Source organism: Diceros bicornis, chromosome 35 (assembly GCF_020826845.1).
Source record: "Diceros bicornis minor isolate mBicDic1 chromosome 35, mDicBic1.mat.cur, whole genome shotgun sequence".
Classification (NCBI taxonomy): Eukaryota; Metazoa; Chordata; class Mammalia; order Perissodactyla; family Rhinocerotidae; genus Diceros; species Diceros bicornis.
The window spans coordinates 32,101,566-32,116,548 of NC_080774.1; the positions used below are offsets into that span (position 1 = coordinate 32,101,566).

The 14,983-nt window shown below is 40.2% G+C and overlaps 1 protein-coding gene across 4 annotated transcripts in view; it reads right to left on the reverse strand.

The window, feature by feature from the left end:
• The window catches only part of LOC131398520 (protein HIRA), a 108,379-nt gene that overhangs the window by 38,117 nt on the left and 55,279 nt on the right, over positions 1-14,983 (reverse strand). The window lies entirely within an intron of this gene.

Here is a 14,983-nt window from a genome sequence, read left to right on the forward strand (position 1 = left end):
CAGCTCTTAGTTTTGATCCTTTCTATTGTTTTCTTAGTCTCTATTTCATTCATTTCTTCTCTGATTTTTATTATTTCCTTCCTTCTACTGACTTTGGGGTTTGTTCTTCTTTTTCTAGTTCTTTTAGGTATAGGGTAAGTTTGTTTGAGATTTTTCTTGCTTGTTGAGGTAGGCCTGTATTGCTATCAATTTCCCCCTTAGTACTACTTTTGTAGCATCTCACAGGTTTTTGTATGTTGTTTTCATTTTCATTTGTCTCTAGGTATTTTTTTATTTTTCTTTTTATTTCCTCATTGATCCAATATTTGTTCAGTAGCATGTTGTTTAGTCTCCACATATTTGTGATTTTCTCAGCTTTTTTCTTGTAGTTGATTTTCAGTTTCACATCATTGTGGTTGGAAAAGATGCTTGATATGATTTCAATCTTTTAAAATTTATTGAGGCTTGCTTTCTTTCCCAACATATAGTCTACCTTTTAGTATGTTCCATGTGCACTTGAGAAGAATGTGTATTCTGCTGTTTTTGGATAGAATGTTCTATGTATATCTATTAACTCCCTCTGGTCTAGTGTTTCATTTAAGGTCCCTGTTTCCTTGTTGACTTTCTGTCTGGGTGATCTATCCAATGATGTAAGTAGGGTGTTAAGGTCCCCTACTATTATTGTGTTGCTGTCAATTTCTCCATTTGGTTCTGTTATATTTGCTTTACATACTTTAGTGCTCCTGTGTTAGGTGCAGATATATTCATAAGCATTATGCCTTCTTGGTGCGATGTCCCTTTCATCATTATACAATGCCCGTCTTTGTCTCTTGTTATCTTTTTTATCTTTAAGCCTGCTTTGTCTGATATAAGTATGGCTACACCCACTTTCCTTTGGTTGCCATTTGGTCAGAGTGTCGTTTTCCATCCCTTCACTCTGAGTGTATGTTTGTCTTTAGAGCTGAGATGTGTTTCCTGGAGACAGCATATTGCTGGGTCTTGTTTTTTAATCCGTCCAGCCACTCTGTGTCTTTTGATTGATGAATTCAATCCATTTACATTTAGAGTGATTATTGATATGTGAGGGCTTAATATTGCCATTTTATCTTATTTTCTGGTTGTTTTATATTTCCATTGTTTCTTTTTCTTTGTATTTCTGTCTGCCATTTCAGTTTGATAGTTTTCTTTGATGGTTTCCAGTTTTCTCTTTATTTATAATTTGTGATCTGCTCTGATTTCTTGTTTTGTGGTTACCGTGAGGTTTATATAAAAGATCTCACAGATGAGACAGTCCCTTTTCTGATAGCCTCTTATCTCCATTAGCCTATGCGGGTTCCATCCCTTTCCTCTTCTCTTTCTATGTTTTCGTTTACACAAATTATTTTTTTGTTTGGAATTTATAACCAAATTGAAGTGTTTATAGTTATTTTTCATGCTTTCTTTGCTTTTATCTTTTATAATTGCTCACCTGTTCTGATAGAAAACTGCAATTTTCTGGTTTTTGTCTGTCTATTTATCTCTTTGCTGAAAGCTTTATAAACCTTTGCCTTTTTGTTTCAGGTAGGAGAGCTCTCTTCAACATACCCTGTAAGGCAAGTCTAATGGCAATGAACTCCCTCAACTTTTGTTTGTCTGGGAAAGTTGTTAGTTTTCCATCATATCTGAAGGATAATTTCACTGGATAGAGTATTCTTGGCTGGTAGTTTTTGCCTTTCAGTATTTTGAATATATAATTCCATTCTCTCCTAGCCTGTAAGGTTTTTGCTGAGAAATCTGCTGAAAACCTGACGGGGGTTCCTTCGTAGGTTATTTTCTTCTCTCTTGCTGCCCTTAATATTTTTTCTTTGTCATTGACTTCTGACAATTTTAATATTATATGCCCTGGAGGTCTTTTTGCACTCATCTAATTAGGAGTTCTATTAGCTTCATGTACTTTCACGTCCAGTTCCTTTCCCAGGCTTGGACAGTTCTCAGTTATTGTTTCTTTCAACAAGCTCTGCACTCCTTTTACTCTTCTCTCTCTGGGATATCTATCATTCTTATGTTACTTTTCCTAATTGAGCTGGATATTTCTCAAAGAATTTCTTCATTTTTAAGAAATCTTAGTTCTCTCTCCTCCTCTATCTATTTGTATGTTTCCACCTTTGAGCTCATTAATTCTCTCCTCCATAAAGTCTACTCTATTTTTAATGCTTTCTACATCATTTTTTAAATCTCATTAATTGTGGCCTTCTTATCTAGAATTTGCTTGGTTTTTTTTTTTTTAAGAACTTCAATCTCTTTGGGGAAGTGTTCCTTCTGTTCATTAATTTTATTCCTGAGCTCAATGAAGTGTCTTTCTGAGTTTTCTTGTATCTCACTTAGTTTCTTTATGACAGCTATTTTGAATTCTCTGTCAGTTACATTGTAATCTGTGACTTCAGGTTTGTTTTCTGGAGAGTAGTCATTTCTTTCTGTTCTGCTGTGTTACTCTAGTTCTTCATGGTGGCTGATGAATTGATTCTCTGCTAGAGCACTTGTGGTAGTAATAACCTTTTCTTATTTGGGTATGGCTTTGGTTACTTTGGTTCTGGTCTCCTGGGTCTTCCTCCACTGGCTCTCTGTGGGCTCGGATACTGTTGTCCTGTGCACCAGCTGTGCTGCTGCTCCCCAGGTGTCTAGGGGTGCTGGCTGCACCATTGCCAGGGGTGCTGGATTCATGGGTGTCGCTGTCGCTGGTGGGGGTGTGGGGTCCCAGGAACTTGTATGTAGCCCCTGCTGCTGGTGGAGCTGGTGACAGGGGTGCCGCCACTGGGGACTGGGTGCTCCTGCCCCATCTGCTCACAGTTGAGTGAGTCGGGCTGCTGTCGCTGCTGCTCCTCCACCAACTGTTGCATGGTGGGACTGCCGCCACTGCTCTGTGATAGTTCATGTGTACAGGGGTGTGCTGCCGCTGCCCTGGGGGCATTTGCGTGTGTGGGTCCAGGGCATCCTCACCTCCACTCACTCAATCACAGGCTGCTGCTTGAGGATTTGTGTCCTGGACTGCTGCTACTGGGGGAGGGGGAGGGGACTGCTCTCCCAGTTCCATTCCTTCCTGGGGGTCCAGTCCCCCTACCTTTGGATGTATAGCTGTCTGATCTCTTAGGCATCCTGTTGTGCTGTGTAGGGAATCCTCTGTTGGTCAAAGGATGTCTGTTGGGTTGTAATTTAGAGGGGAGAGACAAAGAGAACCACTCACTCTGCCATGATGCTGATGTCACTCTCGACCCCACTTTCTTTGTAGAAAATCCCAAAGAATCAACAACAAAAAAACCTGGAACTAATAAGCAATTATAGCAAGGTTGCAGGAGACAAAGTTACCATAGAAAAGTGAATTGTTTTTCTATATACCAGCAATGAACAAGTGATATTCGACATTCTAAACACAATGCCATTTACAATGGCACCAAAAAATGAAATAACTTAGTAACAAAATATGTACAAATTCTATATGAGGAAACCTATGAAACTGATGAAAGAAATCAAAGAAGATTTAAATAAATCGAGATATTCTATGGTCATGCATAGGAAGACTCAATATTGTTAAGATGTCAGATTTTCCTAACTTGATCTAGAGATTCAGTGGAATCCCAATAAAAATCCAAGGAAGTTATATTGTAGATATTGACAAACTGATTCTAAAGTTTATATGGAAAAGATCCAGAAATACATCCATACAAATATAGTCAACTGATCTTCGATAAAAGCAAAGGCATAGAAATGACAGTCTTTTCAACAAATAGTGCTGGTATAACTGGACATTCACATGCAAAAACTGAATCTAGACACAGACCTTACATCTTTCACAAAAATTAACTCAAAATGGATCATAGATCTAAGTGTAAAATGCAAAACTATAAAATGAGAACTTAGAAGAAAACATAGTAGGAAGTCTAGGTGAGTTTGGATATGGCAATGAGTTTTTGATGTAACACCAAAAGCATGATCCATGATAGAAAAAATGGTTAAGATGGACTTAATTAACATTAAAAATTTCTTCTCTGAGAAAGACATTGTTAAGAGAATGAAAAGACAAGCCAAAGACTGGCAGAAAATATTGGCAAATCACATTATCTGAGTAAGGACTTATATCCAAAATATACAAATAATTCTTAAAACTCAAGAGTAAGAGAGCCGGCCTGGTGGCGTAGCAGTTAAGTGTGCTCGCTCTGCTGCAGTGGCCCGGGGTTCACTGGTTTGGATCCTGGGCACGCACCAACACACCACTTGTCAAGCCACGCTGTGGCGGTGTCCCATATAAAGCGGAGGAAGATGGGCACGGATGTTAGCCCAGGGCCAATCTTCCTTAGCAAAAAGAGGATTGGCGACAGATGTTAGCTCAGGGCTGATCTTCCTCACAAAAAGAAAAGAAAACAAAACAAAACCCCAAAAAACAAAACAAAACTAACCTCAAGAGTAAGAAACAAACAACCCAATTAAAAAAATGAACAAAGGATCTGAACAGGCACCTCATCAAAGAAGATGTAGATGGCTAATAAGCATATGAAAAGATGTTTAACACTATATGTCATTGGAGAATTAAAAATTAAAACAAGATAGCAATAAACACTTATCAGAATGGCTAAAATCCAAAAACCCAACGTTACCAAATGCTGACAAGGATGTGGATCAAAGGAAATCATTCATTGTTGGTGAGAATGCAGTCATTTTGGAAGACAGTCTGACAGTTTCTTACAAAGCTAAAACTGGTCTTACCATACAATTCAGGAATTGCATTCCTAGGTATTTGTCCACGTGAGTTGAAAACATATATTCATTCAGACAAAAACCTATCATGAATGTTTATAGCTGCTTTATACATCATTTATACATAACTGCCAAAGAACGGAAGCAACCAAGATGTTCCTCAATGGGGAAATGGATAAACAAACTGTGGTACAAACAAACTGTATACATCCATACAATGAAATATTTTAAAAGAAATGAGCTAGCAAACCATGAATATGCATGGAAGAACCTTAAATGGATATTGCTAAGTGAAAGACACCCATTTGGAAAGGCTACATACAGTATGATTCCAATTACATGACAGTCTAGAAAAGGCAAAACTTGTACAGACAGTAAAAGATCAGTGGTTGTCAGGTGTTCAGGGAGAAGGAAGGGAGGGATGAGTACAAGGAATATTTAGGGAGGTAAAATTACTGTGCATGATACTATAATGCTGGATATATGACATTATGCACTTGTCAAAACCCACAGAACTGTACAACACCAAAAGTGAACTCTAATTTAAACTATGGACTTAATAATTTTTTTTTTTAATTTTAAAAGTATGGGACTAAATACCTCCTGAAGTGTGATAATGGAACCATGGCTGTGTAGGACAGCATCCTTGCTTAGGAAGTGCCTATCACAGGAGAAAGGAGCAGTGTCATGTCTTCACCATTTGTGTTGTAGAGTAAAAGCAAAATCAAAACTGGCAAAAATGACAAAAACTGGTGAATCTAGGTGAAAGGTACAAAGATGTTCAATGAACTATTCTTTCACATTGCTGAAGGTTTGAAAGTTTCCAAAACAAATGGCTGTGCAAAACTCCACTTACTGTCCTAGGTACTGGTGAAGTAGAAACACTGTCAGTACTGCATGCACTTCTCCATTGCAACTTGTATGTATGTATACATGTACGTACGTGTGTATGTATGTGTTTATTTTTGTTAACAGTTTTACTGAGATGTAATCCACCACCATACAATTCATGCATTTAAAGTGAACAATTCAATGGTTCTTGGTATATTCACAAAGTTGTGCAACAATCACAATTAATTTCGGAACATTTTTATCACCTCTAAAAGAAACCCCACACCCCTTAGCTATCATCCCCCAATTCTCCCATCCACCCCAGCCCTGGGTAACCCCTAATCTACTTTCTGTCTCTAAAGATTTGCCCATTCTGGACATTTCATATAAATAGAATCACAGAATATGTGATATCTGGGATTGGTTTCTTTCACTTCGCATGTTTTCAAGGTTCATCCATGCTGTAGCATGTTATCAGCACTTCAGTCCTTTTTATGATTGAATAATATTTCAGGGGCTGGCCTGGTGGTGTAGTGGTGAAGTTTGTGTGCTCTGCTTTGGTGGCCTGGGGTTTGCAGGTATAGATCCCAGGTGTAGACCTATGCACCGCTTATCAAGCCATGCTGTGGTAGGTGCCCCACATATAAAGTAGAGGAAAATGGGCATGGATGTTAGCCCAGGGCCAACCTTCCTCAGCGAAAAAAAAAAAAAAAAAAAAACCAGAAAACAAAACAAACAAACAAAAAAACCTAAGACATTCTCATTGTTGGGAAACTTGGGAAAACTTGGGAAATGCCAAAGATAACAAATCTTTATTAAAAAAAAAAATATTTCATTGTATGGATATACCACACACTGCTTATCCATACTTCAGTTAATGGACATTTGGTTGGTTTCAAGCTTTTGGCTATTGTGAATAATGCTGATATTAACATTCATGTAAAAGTATTTGTGTGGCATGTGTTTTCATTTCTCTTGGGTGTATACTCAGGACTGGAATTTTGAGGTCAAATGGTAAGTCAATGCTGAACTTTTTAAGGAACTGCCAGACTGTTTTCCAAAGTGTCTGTACCATTTTACATATCTGCCAGTAGTGTATGAAAGTCCTGATTTCTCCACATTGTTGCCAATACTTATTATCTGCCTTCTGACTTCCTAGCAGTGTGAAATAGTATCTCATGGATTTGACTTGCACTTCCCTAATGGCTAATAATGTTGAGTATCTTTTCATTTGCTTATTGGCCATTTGTACATCTTATTTGAGAAATGTCTATTCAAATTCTTTGCCCATTTAAAAATTACTTTATTAGTCTTTCTATTATTGAGTTGTACAAGTTGTTAAGAATACTTGTATTCTAGACACAAGTCCTTTATCAGATATATGATTAGCAGATATTTTCTCCAATTCTATAGGTTGTCTTTTCACTTTTTTGATGCTGTCCTTTGAAGCACAAAAGTTTTAAATTTCGATGAAATTCAATTTATCTACTTCTTCTTTGGTTGCTTGTGATTTTGCTGTAATATCTAACAATCCATGGCCAAATCCAAACTCACAAAGATTTATCCTAAATTTCCTTCTAAGAGTTTTGTAGTTTGGCTCTTAACATTTAGTTCTTTGATGTATTTTGAGTTAATTTTTGTATACAGTGTGAAGTAAGGATCCAACTTTATTCTTTTGCATGTGGCTATTCTATTGCCTCAGGAACATTTTTTGAAAAGACTATTCTTTCTCTATCCATTGAATGAATGGTCTTGGCACCCTTGTTGAAACAACTGACCATAGACACGTGGGTTTATTTCTGGACTCTCAGTTCCATTCTTTTGAGCTATATGCTTATCCTTATGCCAGTGCCACACTATCTTGATTATTATTGCTTTGTAGTTAGGTTTGAAATTGGAAAGTGTGAGTCCTCCAACTTTGCTCTTTTTTTCCAAGACTATTTTGGGGCTCTTGAGTTTCCACATGAATTTTGGGATCAGCTTGTCAATTCCAAAAAGCCAGTTGGACTTCTGAAAACGATTGTGTTAAATCTGTACATCAATTTGGGGAGTAATACCACCTTAATAATGTTAAGTCTTCCAGTCTATGAACATGGAATGTCTTTCCATTTATTTAAATAAGGTCTTCTTTTATTTTTTATTTTTTTGTGAGGAAGATCAGCCCTGAGCTAACATCCATGCCAAACCTCCTCTTTTTGCTGAGCAAGACCGGCCCTGAGCTAACATCTATTGCCAATCCTCCTCCTTTTTTTCCCCTCTTTTTCCCCAAAGCCCCAGTAGATACCTGTATGTCATAGTTGCACATCTTTCTAGTTGCTGTATGTGGGATGCCATCTCAGCATGGCCGGACAAGTGGTGTGTCAGTGTGTGTCCGGGATCCGAACCCTGGGCCGCCAGTAGCGGAGTGTGTGCAGTTAACCGCTAAGTCATGGGGCCAGCCCCTAAGGTCTTCTTTAATTTCTTTCAATAATGTGTTATAGTTTCCAGAGTATAAGTTTTATACTTACACTTTATTTTTTTTTTTAATTTACTAAGTATTTTATTCTTTTTTACCCTATTATAAATAGAATTGCCTTAATTTCATTTTTGGATTGTTCTTTGCAAGTGTATAGAAATACAATTGATTTTTGTATATTGACCTTCTATCCTACAACCTTGTTGAAATCATTTAGTCTAGAAATTCTAGTACAACGTTGAATAGAAGTGGCAAAAGCTGACATCCTTGTCTTGCTCCTGATCTTAGGGGAAAAGTATTCAGTCTTTTACCATTAAGTATAATGATAGTTGTGGGTTTTTCAAAGATGCCCTTTACCCAGATTGAGGAAGTTCCTTTCTATTCCTAGTTTGTTGAGTTTTTTCTTTTTAAATCATGAATGGGTGTTGGATTCTGATCAGGTGGTATTTGTTTTTTATTCTAACGATATAGTGTGTTACATGAATTGCTTTTCAAATGTTCAACCAACCCTGAATTCCTGGGATCAATCCTACTCGGTCATTGGGTATGATTCTTTAAATATGTTGCTATACTTTTGAGGATTTTGTGTCTGTATTTATAAGACATTGGTTTGTAGTTTTCTTGTGATATCTTTGTCTGCTTTTGGTATCCTGATAATACTGGCCTCATAGAATGAGTTGGGAAATGTTCTCTCCTCTTCTATTTTTTGGAAGAGTTTGTGAAGAATTGGTATTAATTCTTTAAATCATTGGTAGAATAAACAAGCAAAGCCACCTGGGCCTGGGCTTTTCTTTGTGGGTAGTTTGATTACTAATTCAAAGTTTTTACTTGTTAATAGGTCTATTCAGATTGTCAAGTCTTCTTGAGTCAGTTTTGGTAGTTTATGTCTTTTTAGGAATTTGTCCATTTCATCTAAGTTATATAATTTATTGGTATACAATTAAATATAATACCTTCATCCTTTTTACTTTTGTAAAGTTGGTAGTAACACCCCCTTTAATTTCTGGTTGTATTTATTTATTTTGTAATTTAATTGAATATAACTTCATGCCCTGCTTTTTTCAAATAATACTCCATCTGAACTACTTTTTCCATAGTACTTCAATCTTCATAAATATTAATGAGAGTATACATAATCAATAGCTTATTTCCTCAACCTTTCTCTTTTGAGGCAGTCGGGTAAATGTTCTCTATTATAATGCTGCAATAAACATCTCTGGATATGACAGAATCCCTCGGTCAAAGACATCATCACTAAACTCCTTTCCTCAAGGAGTTCACTGTGAATTACACTCCAGCCTGGAGCCCAAGAGCCCTCATCCCTGCCTGCCTTTTCCCTGCTAACCAGCAAGTGTGAGCATAGGCTCTAGGCCTGTTAGCTGCTCCTCTAGGTACTGTCTTCTGCTGTTCTCCCTACTGGTAGCCCAAGTCATCGAAATGTGGGCATGTGTGCTAGTGTGTACAATCCTGAACTCTATCCATCTGTATCCATGTAAAAAACTGGGGAAAACCAGAAACCCGACTCTGCTCCATGAAACCAGAGCCTGCTCCCCATTTCTGATGTCCTACAACAGGGCAAAGCATCCACCTCTGCATGTAGCTTGATATTCTGGAAACCCTAAGTGAGTGCTTCCCAAAATCCTTTTAAAAATCCTTTCTAAAATTTTCAGATTTTTGTGTAACTAGTTTTGTAAAATACAATAAGAATGTCACAACAATGTCAAACTGTCATATAAGTTTCTAAATTATTTGATCACTTTCTGAGCTCATCACTGGCCCATCAACCTCACTTGGCTTGGCACTGCCCCAGCTCAGGCTGCCCCACTTTCTATGGCTGGAACCTCTATGAGAGCCCTCGGTAGTCTCCCCACCTCCTGCCTCTGCCTGATACCCTATGAGAACTGCACCTCCCAGCCTATGTGGACCTGTACCAGTAGTCACCCACTACCCCTGGGAGCACCGGACTGTGGATCCACAGCAGCTGTCACCTGAAGCCAGATACCTGCTGAGGAAAAAAAATCACAGCTGGCCAGGGCTGCCTCTCTTGCAACCAGGTTCCATCCTAAGTTCCGTCTGATCAGGCCAACTTGGACCCTTCTGTGCCTTTCAATGACACACAGCCTTAAGGCATAGTGGAGTGGAGGACCCACAGGATAACCCAGGACTGCCATCCTGCACCTGGGAGGCTAGCCTTCAGCCTCTAGACTCATCTAAGGCTCTTGGCTAAGAAGTGCCAGTCAGGTCGCAGGGACCTCACTGCCCAGCCATCACGAGGTACAACAAAGGAGCAACAACAGGAGCTGACATGTGCTGCTCACTGTGAAGACCAGGACACAGTGTCCCCTCTTCACTCCTCGAGATACGCCTCCTATGAGATAGGTGCTCCTGGGAGAGCCTTTTGCTTGGGAGGAGATGGGCTCAGAAACACTGTGTCTTGCTCATCACTCTACCATGAAGTGGGGAGATGGGACTCAAATCACAGGGTGTATAGCTCTGAGTGCTGTTCCTAACCACCACATGACACTGTGCCCCAAAGGAAAACCTCCACTGATGGGTGTTTTAAAAGGGTTCTTCCTGGCTTTTATTTAGAATCATTGCAAGAAACAGCTGTATCAAAACATTGCATTTTCTGTAAAGCCCTTCTTTATTAAAGATGTTGTGCTTTGTTCTATTCTATTTTCTTCACAGGAATATCCAACCATAACTTCCTCTTAGAATTTAGCACCAGGCTCTTGGAATCTCACCTGACACTACTGCTGCCTTGGAAGCAGGAAGCTCAGCCCCAAGTGAATGCTCACTCACTGCCACTTACAAGTAAGAAGCTGAGAATGGCAAACTTGATAGCCCCTTATTCTACAGGTATTGCTGGAGCTGTATGTATGGCTGAAAGGTTTCATGAAACCTTGAGGACATAGCTGCTGAGGGACCAACCCTGGTGGCATCAGGGCCCAGGTCATGCAGTCAAGACTGCCCTCTAGCAGCCCAGTTTAAGGGTATCCTCTGTGCTTTTCAAATCAGGGTTTGCTCTCCCCAAGAGACAGGAAATGATGTGACAACGGCCATGGAAACCCGCGAGGCAAGCTTGGAGCAGCTTCCTCAAAGAACAGAAGGAATTTCTGTCTATGGTGCTCTGTGGTTTCTCTAAGGTGGAGACTTAGTTTTATTTATTCTGTTCATAACTCACTCCATTTCCAAAACTAAGGTTTCAACACTGGCGTTAAGCCTGTAAAACATCAGCCACTCCCTCTTGACAACTGCCCCGCAACATGCCCTCTTTGGGGAACTCTTGCCAGGTGCACATGGACCTCTCTCTGCCTCTCCTTCTTAGGCTCCACCCTTCACGTCTGCAGTACTTGGGCCAGTTCCTCAGATCAAATGCTCTCTTCAGCGGGGTCTCATCTGCTGTCGGATATGCCCGCCGACTTTTTAATTGCAATGAATATTATTTTTCTTTTCTAAAAGTATTTTTTGGTTCTTTCCAAATCTATCTGGTCTTTTTTGATGGTGTATTATTCCTTTTTTTTCATTGAGCTATAATTCACATACCATAAAAGTGACCATTTTAAAGTATAGAATTCAGTAGTTTTTAGCACATTCATAAGGTTATGCAATCATCACCACTATCTAATGCCAGAGCATTTTCGCAGCCCCAAAAAGAAACTCTGTACCCATCAGCAATCGTCCCATCCTCCCCTCCCCTCAGCCCCCAGCAATGACTAATTTACTTTCTGTCTTTATGGATTTGCCTATTCTGGACATTTAATAGAAATGGAATCACACAATATGTGGTCCTTTGTGACTGGCTTCTTTCACTAGCATAACATTTTCAAGATTTGTCCCTGTTGTAGCACAGCTAAGCTCTTCCTTTTTATTGCCAAATAATATATTACATGGATACACCACATTTTAAAAATCCATTCATCAGTTGATGGACATTTGGGTTGTTTCCCCTTTTTGGCTATTATGAGTAATACTGATATGAACATTCATGTACAAATCTTTGCAGGAACATGTTTTCAGTTCTCTTAGGTATAGACCAACGTGCGGAATTGCTGTGTCATATGGTAACTCTATGTTTAACCATTTGAGGAACTGCCAGATTACCTTCTAAAGCAGCTGAAACATTTTACAATTCCACCAGCAATCTATGAAGGTTCCACCATCTCCCCATCCTCACCAACATTTCTTATTATCTGACATTTTTTATCACAGTCATCCTAGTGGGTATGAAGTAGTATCTCATTGTGGTTTTGACTTGCATTTCCCTAATGGCTAATGATGTTCAGTGTCTTTTTATGTGCTTATTGGTCATTTGTGTATCTTTTTTGGAGAAATTTCTATTCAAATCCTTTGCCCAATTTTAATTAGGTTATTAGTCTTTTTTATTGTTGAGTTGTAAGAGTTCTTTATATATTTTGGATCCTAGATCTTTATCAGATACGATTTGCAAATATTTTCTTCCATTTAGTAGGTTGTCTTTTCACTCTTTTGATAGTACTCTTTGAAGCACAAAAGTTTTAAAGTTTGATAAAGTCCAATTTATCTATTTTCTTATTTTTAGTTGTTTGTGCTTTAGGTGTCATATCTAAGAAACAGTTGCCCAATCCAGATGGCATAGATTTACATCTATGTTTTTTCTAAGATTTTTATAGTTTTAGCTTTTACACGTAGTTCCTTAAGCTACTTTGAGTTAGTTTTTATATATGGGATAGCATATTAATCTTTCCTCATGTTTACTTTTTTTTCTTTCATGTCTGATTATTTTATGAATATTTATTTTACAGTCTCCATCTAACAATCCTATGATCAGAGGTTTACAAAAGTCTAAACCTCCTGTTCATTACGTCTCCTGACATTTGTGCATCATACAGTTTCTTCATGTGTTTGTTACTTTAGATTCTGAGTCCATCTTAGGCAGTGCTTCATCGTGGGAACACTGTACACTCTGGGGTCAGGGAAATGTCCCTGCAGGGTGGATTTGCCTTTGCTTTGCCAAATGTCTCTGGTTGTTAATTAGACCAGAATCTCCTTTTGTGTCTATTTCTCAGCTTGGTGATTTCTAGACAACACAGGTTGTGTTAAACTGATCCCCAATCCAAGTGAGGGCAGGCCTGTGGCTAAAGTCTCCATGGAAGACTGTTTTTCTAACCCAGAGGACAACAGGTCTTATGCTGCCAGTCAGGTTTTCTGTAGTCCTCTCTCACTGGAGGTGTACTTTTCCAAGCAATTTGACTTTATGCTGGTGTCTCAGTTCTTTTTTTGGTAAGGAAGATCAGCTCTGAGCTAACATCCACGCTAATCCTCTTCTTTTTGCTGAGGAAGACCAGCTCTGAGCTAACATCTATTGCCAATCCTCCTCCTTTTTTTCTTCCCCAAAGCCCCAGTAGACAGTTGTATGTCATAGTTGCACATCCTTCTAGTTGCCATATGTGGGACGCGGCCTCAGCATGGCCGGAGAGGCGGTGTGTCGGTGCGCGCCCGGAATCCGAACCCGGGCCACCAGTAGCGGAGCGCGCGCACTTAACCACTAAGCCACGGGGCCGGACCTGCTGTCTCAGTTCTAACCTCCTACATGGCTCAGGCCCAAGGCTCTGTCTTGAATCTGTGTAGCGATTAAAACTGAAAGTCCTTGGTCACCAGGTCAGTAACCTCCCAGCCCAACACCCATGGTACGGTCCAGCCCACTGCTCTGGTTGTTTTGTTAACTCTTAGATTTTGGTTCCTGAGGACTTCTCTTACTTTCTTGTGACCTAGTCATGTATTTTAGGGATATGTGTTACATTTTATCCAGTATTTCAAGGTGTTTAGCAGTAGAAAGGTTTTCAGATCCTCCTTACTGCTAGACAGAGAAACTGCCAGATAAAAAGATCCCATGGAATATCTGTACACTAACACAAGCATTATCACACTACAGAGTAGCATACAAGCTCTCACACCATGGTCATAGATGCAGCAACAGACTTGAAGGGAGAGTCCTCCCAAGCTGGCTTCCAGGGGCTGTTCTCCAAGGAGAACAAATCCTGCTCAGACAATCAAGGGTGAAACCACAGAGACAGCACACTGGCTTTAGCTCCAAGACACCATCTACTGCAAGGACAGGTCTCATAACAAGTGCTCCCTTCGCTGGGCACCTGCTGGTTGTGTGGCTACTGCAAGAGTCTTTGACCAATGTCCCTGCATGTGGCTGATGGTAGCACAAGCTAGGGTGTGGCTGCCCAAGGCTGCTAAGACTAGTCACCTTGCAGTGGGATGCAGCACTGAGAGAACGGCACTTAAGCCCCTGACCCCTGTGGAGAAAGGTGGTCCAGCCCACCTCTAACTCTCCCAGTCCACACCTCACTGGGCCATGCAGTGAGCTCCGTGCTGAGGCAGGCTCAGAGGGAGGGGCCTTCCCAGGAAGCAGAGAAACTCTGTGTCAATGGCAGAGGCTGATTCACTCTGGCCACCTCAGGAAGACTCCTGCAACCCCAAGAAATAAAGAACTACATCCCACATGACTTGGCTGCTGTATGCTAAGGGAGGTGCAGAGAATGGACAAGCAGCATAGAGCCTGCAAGAGCTCAGAAGCCCATCAGACTTCACAAAGACCACCCCTCCAACACTTTTATCTCAGCTCTCAACCTCCTGGTTAGTGTCTGAGCAGAAGGCCATTACTTCTACAGTGCCACGGTACCAGAGCCTTCCATCTCTCTGACTAATCTCCTGCTCCTCTTCTTGGCAAACTCCGGGCTCCATTCAAACAATGACATTATTCTCAGCACAGACTGTGCACTGACCAGCCCTCATGTACTTGTGCCTGCTGTGACTTCCCCCATGGCTCCTTCCAGCCATCTTCTCACTTGAAGCAGCAGCTCCTTTCTCCTTGGAGCTGGGGGTTCCTGAGTATAGAGGGACTGAAGTCTGCTCCCCCATGAGAGGGCAGGCTGCCTGGTGGGAAAGTGGACACTGCACTGCTGGCCTGAGGCCGCACCTTCCCTGGTCTCTCAGGGA